Genomic DNA, 13,179 nt, shown 5'->3' with positions numbered 1-13,179 from the left:
GGTAAAGCGCATGTCACAGCATAGAATGTCATGATTTAATTGACTTGAGTTCTCTAGTTCTTCTATGGCAAGATATTTTTGAATATATGTATTTTTTCGTACACATTAAATATTTATTTGTTTGTAATCTAATCTAACTAATTTTGTTCAAATTTTACGGTCACATTTGAACTTTGCAAGGAGTGACTAAGGCTACCTTACGATCCAGAAAAAAAAAACGACGAACTAAATAATATAAACAGGCAATACTCCTCCTCCAATATTTCACGAGAACAGTCCAGACAACATACGAAACCCTATTAATAAGACAGAATATCGGATCGGGTGGCACCTACCCAGATAACTGTTTATTACAATTGTCACTGGAACTTCTACACCAAAGGTCACTGGTTTAATCCTCTTGATCATAACTAGTCCGTGTTTATCTACTGCTGGACATATGCCTACCCCAAAGCACTTATATTTAGCCCCAATTTTTTACCCACCACCAGACTTTATGACGTCACTCTACTCGCTAACGTACTATCTTTCGTTTAAGTTTGCCAAGATACGATCTCTTCTTGAGAAGAACCCCTTTGTCCAATCGAAGTTCATTGTCTTCGATTCTCGCTAATGATAAATACAAACAATTTAAAAGCCTCCTTCTGGACCACATACTGTTAAGCTGTTTACTTAGTTGTACAAAAACTTGCCTTTTTCATTAATAATTATACTTACCACTAAACAAAAGTTAGCTTTAGCATAAAATATAAATTGAAGTAATAATAAAAATATCATCGTTAATGAATGTTTTATCGCTTGATATTTAAGGAATAGTACAAGGCAATAAAATTAAGCTATAGTGAAATTGACCGGCCAATGAAGAAAAGCTCAAACACGATAAACAAGGAAGACGAGCATATGGGCCACCTGTTGATAATTGATCACCAGCGGCCATGGTCAGTGTGATGGTGATAAATGTTTACCATTCCTCATTGTGACAGTGCGCTTTGAACCATAGTTACTGAGATGTTATGTCTTGTCAAAAAATACCCTGGGTTTCCACGGTTTAAATTTATGTTTGGCTTTAGAGTAACCGCATGTAGACTTCAGTAGTAAAGACAAAAAATAACATAATCATTTTATACTAAACTTCGATGGTTATTTTAAAATCAGTCTCACAATATCTCACAATGTTATCGACGTCTATGCCATTTTCTTCAAGTATATGTACATCCACTCATTTGAGCGTTCCCTGGCTAAGTCCTCCTCTCCCTTTGAGGAGAAGGTTTCGAGCATATTCCACCACGCTGCTCCAATGCAGGTTGGTTACACATGTGACAGAATTTCGTTGAAATTAGACAAAAGCTGGTTTCCTCACGATGTTTTCGAGTCGATTGGCCCAGGCCATCCAAGTACGAAGTAAAAATAGATATACAGCTTATGCGTTCACCGGAAAGCTCTCAGTTATTAAATATGAAAAACAAAAAATCTCGATTGTTTTATCGTATCTAACATTTAATGCCTAATATACGTTGCAATACCTTTGATTCATTTTTTTAATTAAAAATGTAATTTTTCTTGCGAATATACCTAAAGTGCGTTAAGGACAGTAGGTACCTCAGAAACGCTCACGCAAATACAAATAAAGTTACTGTTCAATCAAAGGAACGATGCGCAAACGCACAAAATTAGAACGGAAACAGGCACCACTTTTTATATGTAAAAATATATAATCCGCATTCTAGAGTATTTGTCTTATTTATTAATATTACTTTAGCATAAAATATAAGTTACTTAATTGTAAATAGTTCAAATTACTGCTAGATTTGATTCTAAAAATATATAATACCCAGCCCTAGGAAAGATATATTAACTATGAAGAATCAGAATCGTGGTTTTACGAGTTTATTTTTCACAAATTGCTTACTCATAATAAACACAAATAATTTCAACAACGAAAGTAATGACAAGAAAAAGGAGGATCATTCATAGATATCGAAAAGAAAAATGGACCTAAAATTGATGCTGGTGGAACACCCATTTTTTCAAACAAGACTTTATTCCATTAATTGTTATTATGAATTCTTGAGCTTTACCTTTAACACTGAAGTCATTTATTATTTGAAAATATAACATTTGCTATCCTACGCTATGTTTACAATTATAATCGACGAAGGAATTTTACTAAAGATCTCCATCTCTGCGTTATTTCCTTTCCTGATCAAGTCTTAATTGGGTATTTATGCACAACATATAATATTTCTTTCTTCTAACATAAATAGCTACTATAAAGACAAACGATCACATACTAAAACTTAGGAAACAAATTTAATCTTCTAAAAATTTTTATGGCGTCAAATAAATTATATTAAAAGTCCTAAAATGCAAGTCATATTGTGATCCCATTGTTTTCTATCGTACCCATTCTTAGCACAAGTATTTATTGATAAAGAGAGTTACTACAATTAATTCGTTTGTATTTAATTTGTTTTACAGTTGTTTTTATTAATAATCTATTTGTTAGTTCATGAAGCTGTTGATTCCGATATCCTTGGCAAATAAAATTGTCTAGTTCTTATAAGTTTACAGTGTTTACGTTCCTGTGCTTCTGAAGCATGTTAAGCCGTTGGCTCAGCGCCTGAACACTCTCTAGTTTTATAGGATTGCCAGATGAGAGAAAGAGATAGTGCGATACAGGTTTTTTACACTTACTTAAACCCATTTAAAACCCAGGCATGGATAGGATATCCCATCGGAAAACACTTTAACGTTGCTGTTTTACTTATAAACAGTAGCCTAAATATCAACTTCCTGTATATATAAATTCTTATATACCTATATAATTTAACAGTTCTGTGTTATCAAATTCAATGAATATAGTTATCATAACTAAAATAATTTTCAAATATAATGTTATATTTTCCTTCCAATTATTCCTTTTATCCTCAGCAATAAATGATTTGCGTAACTAAACGCAATATTTAACCAAGTTTCAAAATAATCAGTGAATAAAATTAACTCGTACAATATCTAGTTATAATTGTTACTAGTATTACGTAGGACAAGGAATGTTACATATAATAAATAAATTACTTCAATATTAAAGGTAAAGCTCAATAATTCACACTAACAATTTAAAGAATAAAGTGTCTTTTTAAAAAAAAAGGGGTTCCACCTGTATCAATTTTAGGTCAATTTTTATCTTTGATGTTCATAAATGATAAGCCTTTCGATGTTAAAATTATTTGATTCGACCATAATAGTTTCGGAAAATTTGAGGTAAACATAATACGTGAGCTTTTTCTCTTCTCCATTTTTTACTACCAATAAAGTTTGGCGATAGCTACTATATAAAAAAATGGTCGGCAAACAGGTCAGATAAAGGTAAAAGTTATTTATATATAAATAAAAGATATTTATGTGTTAGGCTGTTGAAATTTAATTATTTGATTTTAATTATTTTGGGGATATTAGACATGGGAACTAAGATAAGATAAGGAAGAAGAACAAACGGGAGCAAGACAATACCAACTATTGCTTTTTGGCGCTAGAATATCTGGTAAATGGGTGGTACATACCCAGATTACACAAAGCTTCTGAAATGCTAGGCTTCGAATTAATTACATACATAAAAATTAAGTAGGTTTCTTTTTCAAAATGCTCATAGCATATTTTGCTATTTTTTAATACTTTTTTTCGTTTACTTTACCTTGAACTTAATTCAGCTGTGTCCACGACCCTGTCCAGTTCCACCTGGTACCTACATTTCATATTATGTTTCGAATATCACCAGATTTTCTTTCTATATGTACTCTATTATAATATATAATAAGTTTTATCAAAATCGATATCGCCAGCCAATTCCAAATTCACCCAAATATTAAAATGAAAAAAAACCGAACCTTAGAATAGTCGCATGTCACACATAGTAACATATGACAGCTCACCATTGGTATTAAGCAACATTAACATTATATCCAAAGAAAATGCGTTAGTACCATTTGAGGGACAAAACCTGCACAGCGCGCGCTCATTGGTCAAATCAAATAGCGCGCGCTTTATCGGTTTCCTGTTACACTTATCCGTCTTCCATCTCTGCACACATATTGCAGGAAAGAGAGAGGAAATATGTTAAAAAAAAAGATCATTTAGCGTAATGTTGTTAATCTGGTTGAGTATACTTGGAGTATGTAAAATATACATAAACATGGAATCTAAGACTTAGAAGGTGACTAGTACGAGTTTGTTTTTGCCATTCATAAACAGCACTTTGTGTTAGTCCTTTGCACATCAATTATTGTACCGGCAAACCGCAATACTTAATATTAGTATTGTTGTGTTCAGGTTTGAAGAATGATTGAGTCAGTTTAGATGATAACATTTTAGTTCCTAAAATTGGCAGCGCATTGAAGTTTTACGGATGGTCTATGAATGGATCTGCCCACTTACCACCATGGCGTTCGTTTACCAGTCCACCTAAATATGTATAAATTAGATATTCCATTTTCAAAAATGCAGCCTCTATTCTATTGATGTTGATACCCGCAAATTATTATACCATCGATTTAAATAATTTTCACTTATTTTGTTGTTTATTAAATACCATAAACTGTCTGTGATTGTCCTGTTATTGCGTGATTTTTCAGTGAGCCAAAAACGACCCTATAATACAATAATCCAGTTGCGGTTCGATTGAAGTTGAATCGAAATAGAACCGGAAACGTATCATAACCGTTACAAGTTAGTAGAATTGCCCCCAAGGTATATCCGTAAGTACTTCTAATCTTAGAGCGATTTAAACCTGCAATCTTCTGTCAAAATTAACATATTGTCTAGGTAGCTACAAAATACATATCATTATACTTTACTGTGCAAGTTAGTGACTCTCACTATGCAAAGCTGTTTTCACAAGGCAAGTATGTGCTCTAACACAAGCACAATCTCTATTCCCTATATTTTATAGTCCGGGTGATAGACCTTTGCTGTCAGATATCAGACAGATTACTACCTCCTTTTTTTTATACTGCCTATTCCATAAGTTGGGACTGCTGCTAAGAATATCAAGACAAATTTGATAATTTATCAAACAATTTCCCGCTGGTACTACTAGAGTCGATGTGGCACAATGGCTTAGATTCGTGAATCATAACTGATGACTACGGGTTCAAGCCCGGTCCACTTTATGTATTTAAATTATGTTTATAATTTAGCTCGTGTTCGCTTGTGGAAGAAAACATATTCATATGAAATTTCCACATATGATTCCACCATTTAAGCAGCGTGATGGATCATCACAAAACTTACTAACGTAACCTAACCACCATTTGCCCAGCAGGCTGAACTAAAAATTGTATCGTGTGTTGAACCACAATCTACTAAGTTACTAGTAAGGACTAGTCAGGTGACCCCGGTCTTCCATATCACAATATTATGAATGTTCGATCAATTCTAAGTTTAAAAAAGAAAATATTAGTAATTATAAAATTATTTATATTTTTTTATATAAATTTAGAAGCAACGGTAGTACAGTAGACAATGCATATTATTATTTATATCGCACATAAATACCATATAATTACTTACCATCTAAAAATTTTATCTTAAAACTAAAATTGTGATGCTCTCTGGCACTAATAACATAGCGTATATTCTACCGCCAAGCAGTAATACTTAGTATTGTTGTGTTCCGCTTTGAAGGGTGAGGGAGTCCCCAAGGTTGGCGGCGTATTAGCAATCTAAGGAATTGTTAAAATTTCTTACGTTGCTAATGTCTATGAGCAGTGGTGACCACTAACCTTCCTCCTACCAAAATCTAAAAAAAAAATAAAACTACAAACACAAATTAATGGCACGGATCTGACGATAAGTTAGTAACAATTAAAAAAAAACAGTACAGTATAAATTAACATAGCGAGTCAAGTAGACTTAAAGGTGATGTTAGTTCACGGTACCCTCCATTTACTAAATACGCTCACTGTAGAAAGCGGGAAGGTCGAGTAATCAAGCACAGGGGGAATAATAGTTTGAAATAGTTCTATATTGGCAATTTACTGCACATCCTTATCCAATATGTTATTGCCGACTTTCAAGGACTAAGGTGACTAATTCTGAGGTGACCCAGCACTCGTTAACTTACTTATTATCTAAAAAATCGTTTAAAAACATTTCAAGTTTTCTGCTCCCATTTGGGTGTCATTTCTTTATCGTATTGATTTTTTCGTAAAAAAATTAAAATAATGAAAAATTACATTTAATTTTATAATTCCTTAATTGGATAATAATAACTTAAAAACGTTGCACTTATTTATCATTTAGATTGTGTACATTTAAAACTTTTAATATATTAAAAAAAATATATTAAGTCTTTTAATTATATATGTATACTATAATAAATGCATTGAAGTAAATACAAGATCGCATAAACAAGCAAAAACACAAATGAATACGTGAAAACAAATGTTCTCAACTCATTAGAATTTCAGTTATAAACGATACTTTCTTTAAGTTATACCTAAGTGACGAAAAACTATAAATATAAGCGTTCTGTAAGCCACTGTCGGTCAGTTAAGTTATGGCCCCACGTCACCGCCTCGGTCGCTCCCCCAAATAAATGAAATTTAACTGAATGAGGGAAAAAAATCAATACCACAACAGTATCGGCCACTATCGCCAGTTAATTTACCAACTTGATAAAAATAAAAGCTGTTCGAACATGTGGACTAAGCTTTATGTTACTGTCAATTGTCAGAACGATAATGTCAGGAGTCGCTATGTTGTTACACATTATGTCAGCAATGCTCGGATTATCCTACGTATGAGTAAGTTATGCTTGCATACATAAATTCATAATGACTCAACGCTTGTTTTTTTCGATAGTGTAAATCCGGCCTTATGTAACTGTCAAAATATGAAAAATCAACTTACGGGTAGAGCAGACGTCAAATATTTTGAAAGTTAAGCATCCTAGTGAAGGTCGACGAACCCGGCGTTCACACCGACAGACACACAGTCGGCCATCTTTTTCCAAATGTCAAATTTGATTTTTTTTTTCCGAATCCGAACTGTCAAACTCCGAAACTTGCTGAACTGAAACTTCTGTTTTGTATATTGTAATAACGCCTATCTATAAACACTTTTGTATAAAACAGTATAAAAATATTAAAATTATGAACGATGGAAAACTTGTAAATTAAAACGAAATATAAATGTATATTAATAATAATAAAACGTTCAAGCCGCTCCGAGTGCGAGCGCCTACTGACTTAAAATTTTTGGGAATAAAAACATGCTACAATAGCCTCCCGGAGGGCCGAACACTCTTGATACTTTCGCTGGAAACGTTTCCGCATTTGATAAAAATATATTAATTACTATCAAAACGGTATGTTTGGCTTTATTATATTATATAGTTATATTTGTTAAACAATACTGTGACTTCTTTCTATTGTCCAAACCATGATGACGGAATTAGAAAAATAAATTTACCTAAGCACAAATAAACATGTTCAAATGGATACACAATGCTTTTAAAAATCAGTATAAATAACTAATAGTCATGTTAACTTGTAGCTTTTGCATTGTGCCTGGTTATACATACTAATATTTTTTACAAGAGGTAGATTGCGAGGTGGAATTGTCGTCTTTCTTCTTAAAGAACATTATTGTTATTTTAAGAGGAGATCTTTCAGTTTGTCAAATATATACGTCTCATAATAATGTTAATTAAAATTCACCTTTAAAAAGAAAAGTTGAAAAAAATAGTAATAAAAGTGAAAGTTAGTATCAAGACTACTACGCCGCGCTATCGCACGCATGTGTGCGTGTGAGGGGGCTCGGGCGGGTGCTCGAGGGGGTCGGAGGGGGTGAAATTTTTCGTTTTTCGCCCACTTTTCCGTCCCGCTCTAGTTTTTCCTCTCCCTCATTTTTTCTTCGCCGGCTTTCTTCCTAGTGCCCCACCACATGTGTGCTGAATGTAGTATAGGTTAAAACAACAGATAAATTTTCATTTCCGGTTTGTATAAACATTTTATTAAATTTAAATAACTTTGATAAACTATTATTATTATTAACTTTTTATTAATTATGAGTTTTAGGTTATAACTTTAGTTTTATCGATTGATTATAAGTTTCACGTTAGTATATATAATTACGTTCCTAAGGCAAATATATTTTATAAATATAAGTTAAAATTAGTACAAAAAAATATTCTAAGTTACTTAACATTCGAATTCAGAATGAAAAAGGCTTATGAAAATATTAATTTGAAAAATAAAATTTAAGTTCATAAAAATCTGTCCAAGTGACGGTAAAAATTGTTCTTTAGAGTCACAAACGTTTCACGCTAACGTTCAATACAATATGAACTCAAATTCGACCTTGAAATTTTACTCCCAGAGTCCACAAAAGTTCAATAAATAACAAAAAAATTGAAATAACAAGTATATATAAAAATATTCAGAACATTAATTTGATAGAATAAAAAAAATGTTTATTTTCCTCCAAGTATTTCCCTTATACTGAAAGACGCGTGCGGGCGCCCGCCCCCCTCCAGCGCCTTACCGCTATACAGCGTGCTACAGTTATTAAGTTATTGTGTTATTCTTAACATTTCATTATTACATTATAAGACATATATATGTCTGTATACAATTCATTTTCAAATATTGAAGTACATTTTTTCTTATTTCATAAATATTATTTATATAAATATATTTTGAACTAGTAAATTTCTAACAATATTGAAATATTGTAATAGATACTTTAATAATTTCATTGAGTATATTTAACAATAATATATAAATACACGTACATAACATTCTATTATATTCGTGTTTATAATGATTTTAACTTAAGATATGGTTTAAATTAAAATAAAATTATAGAAATTCAATAGGGAGTTGGCGTTGAATTCAGAAAACTATAACAATTTCTTTCTTAAAATAGTAAACCTAACAACTACACAACAAGCCCACAAATCTTAAATAAATACTTAAATTCCAAGGCCACAAATCACTTACAAAAAAACGAACACCCTATACACCCTGAACAGAACTAGGAAACGAGGGGGTAAGTACACACCCCCACCCCTGGGGGAGTACATCGCAAATACGCGAAAGCAATAGGACTTTTAAAAATTCTCCAGAAATATGATTTATATGTTGACGGCAAGAACGCCTCCTTTTCTCTTGCTCAAGGACGAGCCTGATTCGATTTTTAAACCGCGCCAGTTTTTATTTTTCAACAAAAGTTCATTGTTTTATTATTTTATTTATGTTATTCATTCGTTTACATTTTATAACAGCCTGTATGTATTTAATAGCTTCCATTTTCGAAAATATATTGGATGATTAAAACAAAAAAAGTAATGCAACATTGCTCGCTACTACTTATGTCAACATTTCATTCAAGAACCTAACCACACTAAGAAAATAAACAACATACGTTTAATATAATGGAATATAATCTAAAATTTATTTGTGACGTAGTTCTAACGTACCAACAATTGAATGACATTACTCTAAAAACTTTGTTTGTTTTAAATAATAAAATCATATTTTTTTTTATTACGAAACATTTCTCAATAGTTTTAAATGCTTAAATAGATCAAAAACAAGACCAAAACAATAAACTTCATACGAAAAATACAGTAAATCATACGGATCACGAATAGAAAGCTCATACCAGTGAGCCTTGAAGGCTAGTTTATTTCCTATAGGCTGAGGCTCAAACGAATTGTCTCACTCCGTCAACTAAATCGGTAAATTCTAAAAACACATTTTTAAATATTAAGACCAAGGTACAAATTTGATATGCCAAATAATTAAAAGAGTAAAAAGGTTCTATTCATATAATTAGATAATGTTTTTGGAAAACTAATTAACTGGGTGCTTAAAAGAGTGTTAACCCCATTTTAAGTTAACCGATGAGAAAAACTGACATACAAACGATTTCATTCAATCTTGGAGGCTAAAGCTGGTATCACATGTAAACGTACACAAGAACGCTTGAATACGTTTAAAATTAACTATGTCTTCTATAACTAGCGTACTGTATATACAAATATGTAAATAAATATATTTAAAAAAATATATTTTCATAAAGGTTATTTTAATTTGATTGTGAGAACCCATGACCACGTGAATGTAACACGTCTGCGTGTTACATCTCAGGTAGAATTCGCGGTTCAAGTCTTAGTGTTTAGAATTCATTTCGTACGGTGAAGGAAAGCGCGACGAACAATTGTGTGTTGAAAGAAACTAGATAATCGATCCCTCTCGTAACTCGCACTGAACTATCGCGGAATACGCTCTAAGCCTAATGAGAGGCGGCGTTTACCCAACGTAGGTTCCGAGCTATCATTTTACAATTTTTTCATTACTCGACTGTTAAGAGTTATATAAATCCAAATGACCTCGCTGCTCCAGTAGCTAGCTTATATGACCACAATTACCGATGTACCGGATTCGAATACCGATCAGTAAACAGTTTTTAAATAATGATAGCAAATAGATACCAATAACTTAATATATTCGCTCACAAAAAATAAAACCGGGGGCTGTGTTTTAACACTAGCTGTGCCCCGGGGGCTATACCCAAATTCCATTTTAAATACACAGGCCTAATTTAGCTTGCGATATTGGTTGACAATTGTGATCACTATTATGTTCATAAAAGTAATACAGGGTTGAAGTTCGAAGCAATAGTCGAATCTGACTGGTAGCCTCTGATGCGCGTTCAACGAAACTACGTCTGCAGCTTTAAGTATAAGTATAATACTTCAGGGTAAAAAATATAAATAAATATATAAACAAGATGCACACAGACAACAACGTGTTACAAGGTTAGACTACATTTGTTTTTTTTTTTAGGAAATAGAAAAAGCGCGCCAAAGAGATGGAGAACTCGTTTGTGGAGATATTTTTTTTTTATATATAGGTAGGCGGACGAGCAAATTACCCTGCACACCTACCACAAAATAAGATTACGTATAGATATTTACAATTTTTTTTTTTTTTATTTATGAAAAAAAATGCTGTCTCGAGACATACAGACTGACATGTGATTTATTTTTATATATCCCAAATATGATTCCTTCATTACCAATGCGCCACCAACCTCGAGAACGAAATTATTACATCCCTCGTGCCAGTAGTTATACTAGCTCACCTTTCCAACCGGAACCGGAAATATGTGATGAGCTTGGCTTGCACAAAGCCATATCACGTAATAGAAACAATAAAAACTCATCGTAACAATTATGAATAAATTCGCTAAAGAATATTTTTAGGGAGTTGCAAAAAGTAAAGGGATGCCGATACGAACACTGCCTAGGGGCGACATAGACATCCGGCCCTGTATGCAACATTGACAATTATAATGACACAATTTAAAGGACACGCGCATCAAAATAGCATATCAACGTAAGTCGCTTATCAACATTTCACGAATTAGGTACGAAGTGAGTTCTTACAGAAAAATATATCTTATAGAATACCTCTTACCTTGAACCTTGAACAAATAACGTATTTAAGATAATTAAACTAATTCTATTCCATGCCTTAAATCTATACGGACGAGCTCGGCTTTTGAAACAAAGATACATAACATTTCATTCGCAAATCAACAAAAAAAATGTTTTAATAAATATCTTTACTCGGAATCGAACGAGTACCGTAACAATTGTCATCATTAGCGAATATATACGTATAGTCTGTTTTATACAACAATCTCTATTATTCAGGGCAAGTTTTAAGGTTTCGTGGGAAAGGGAAAAATAAATTTTATCATCTTAATATTGGTTTAGGGAAGAACAACAGAGTACCATCGTAGTAACCACCTTTTTACTTTTTACTTGGTAGACTTTTGTTTCAGCCCGTCTAGATAGGGTAACAGAAATACTTAGTATCGTTCTGTTTCGTTTTGATAAGTGAAGGAGCCAGTCAAAATCAAAAAATCAAAATCTAAATATACTTTATTCAAGTATGCTTTTACAAGCACTTTTGAATCGTCATTTAACATATGTAAAGATTCTACCGAGAAGAATCCGGCTAGAAACTCAGTAGTTACCAGTATAAGTACAAGGGACATAACATATTAATTTTCCAGTTTAGTGGCGTGGCGATATGATGAATAATATATTTCTTACAGTACGAAAATCTATGAGTAGTTGTGACTTATCATCATATTATCCATTCGCTAGACCAACTACCTGTATATACATATGTATAGCGGAACGTACCTTCCACGTGTTCTCGAATCGGTTGACTAAGCTATAGAGTTCTTAAATCTGTTCTTCACAGATATTTCCAGATTCTTTGGTTTTATTGTATGAAAGAACGCACATAAGTAGCAGGCAGTAAACACCGCGCTGCTGGACTGCGTCTTCTTTCCCTTAAAATAAAACTAGCTTGATCTGGATTAAGCTAGTTTTAGGTGCTCCAGTTCGAATAAATACACATGGGTCCTACATTCAATATACACAGTTTTCATTGCGATGTTTTCCTTCGATGCCAAATATGTTAGGCAAATGAAAAGACAAAAGTATCAGCCCGGATTTCAACCCTCAACCTTCGGTTGAAATCCTCATTTTCTATCCACTGGATCAACAAAAACAGAATATAGGGCAAAACTTAGATCCCTTGGTTAGCAACGCAATGTGAGGAAATGACCAATGTTCCAAGGCGAAGATTCACCAACACGTTGTGCGGGTCATCATTACCAGTATAAAAAATAAACAATTCCACATTTTTTTAAAACAAAAATAACTAAATTACAATACATTTTTATAACATTAATATCAAAGTCTAAAGTCAAAAGCTAATAACATTTTCAATTTCAATTTTCTACTAAAATAATGAGAAGGAAAAACATTTTTATGCCTAAACAGAGCATCTCTTTCAGCGTTACACGTGTCAGAATTTATAACTTAACTAGCTCATCCCTTGGCGATGTTGCTACATTTAAAAATTTAAAAAACTTTTTTTATTTTTATTTCAGTACCAGCAAACGAACCAGTTATCCGAACGATACACGAAAGTCAAAACGTTTTAATTTTTTAATTTTCTTGTATTGCTAGTGAAAAAAATATTTGAAGATGAATTTTAATACGCGCTTAATAAATTATTAAATTACGCAAACATTAGAACTATCAATAACGTCCTAAATACAAATTCAATATGAATAAATACAATTGAAGTG

General features: G+C 32.5%; 1 protein-coding gene across 1 annotated transcript in view; it reads right to left on the bottom strand.

Moving 5' to 3' along the window:
* Positions 1-7,216, bottom strand: part of LOC113398398 (zinc finger protein 219-like) — a 59,807-nt gene extending 52,591 nt beyond the window's left edge. Inside the window, exon 1 of the mRNA XM_064219114.1 lies at positions 6,907-7,216. The gene's annotated coding sequence lies outside the window, so the exon portion shown is untranslated. The remainder of the gene's footprint in view (positions 1-6,906) is intronic.
* Positions 7,217-13,179: the final 5,963 nt, after the last annotated feature.

This window comes from Vanessa tameamea, chromosome 26 (assembly GCF_037043105.1).
Source record: "Vanessa tameamea isolate UH-Manoa-2023 chromosome 26, ilVanTame1 primary haplotype, whole genome shotgun sequence".
NCBI classification, from domain to species: Eukaryota; Metazoa; Arthropoda; class Insecta; order Lepidoptera; family Nymphalidae; genus Vanessa; species Vanessa tameamea.
Note: the sequence above shows the minus strand (reverse complement) of the source record. Positions and strands in the feature narration are given on the sequence as shown.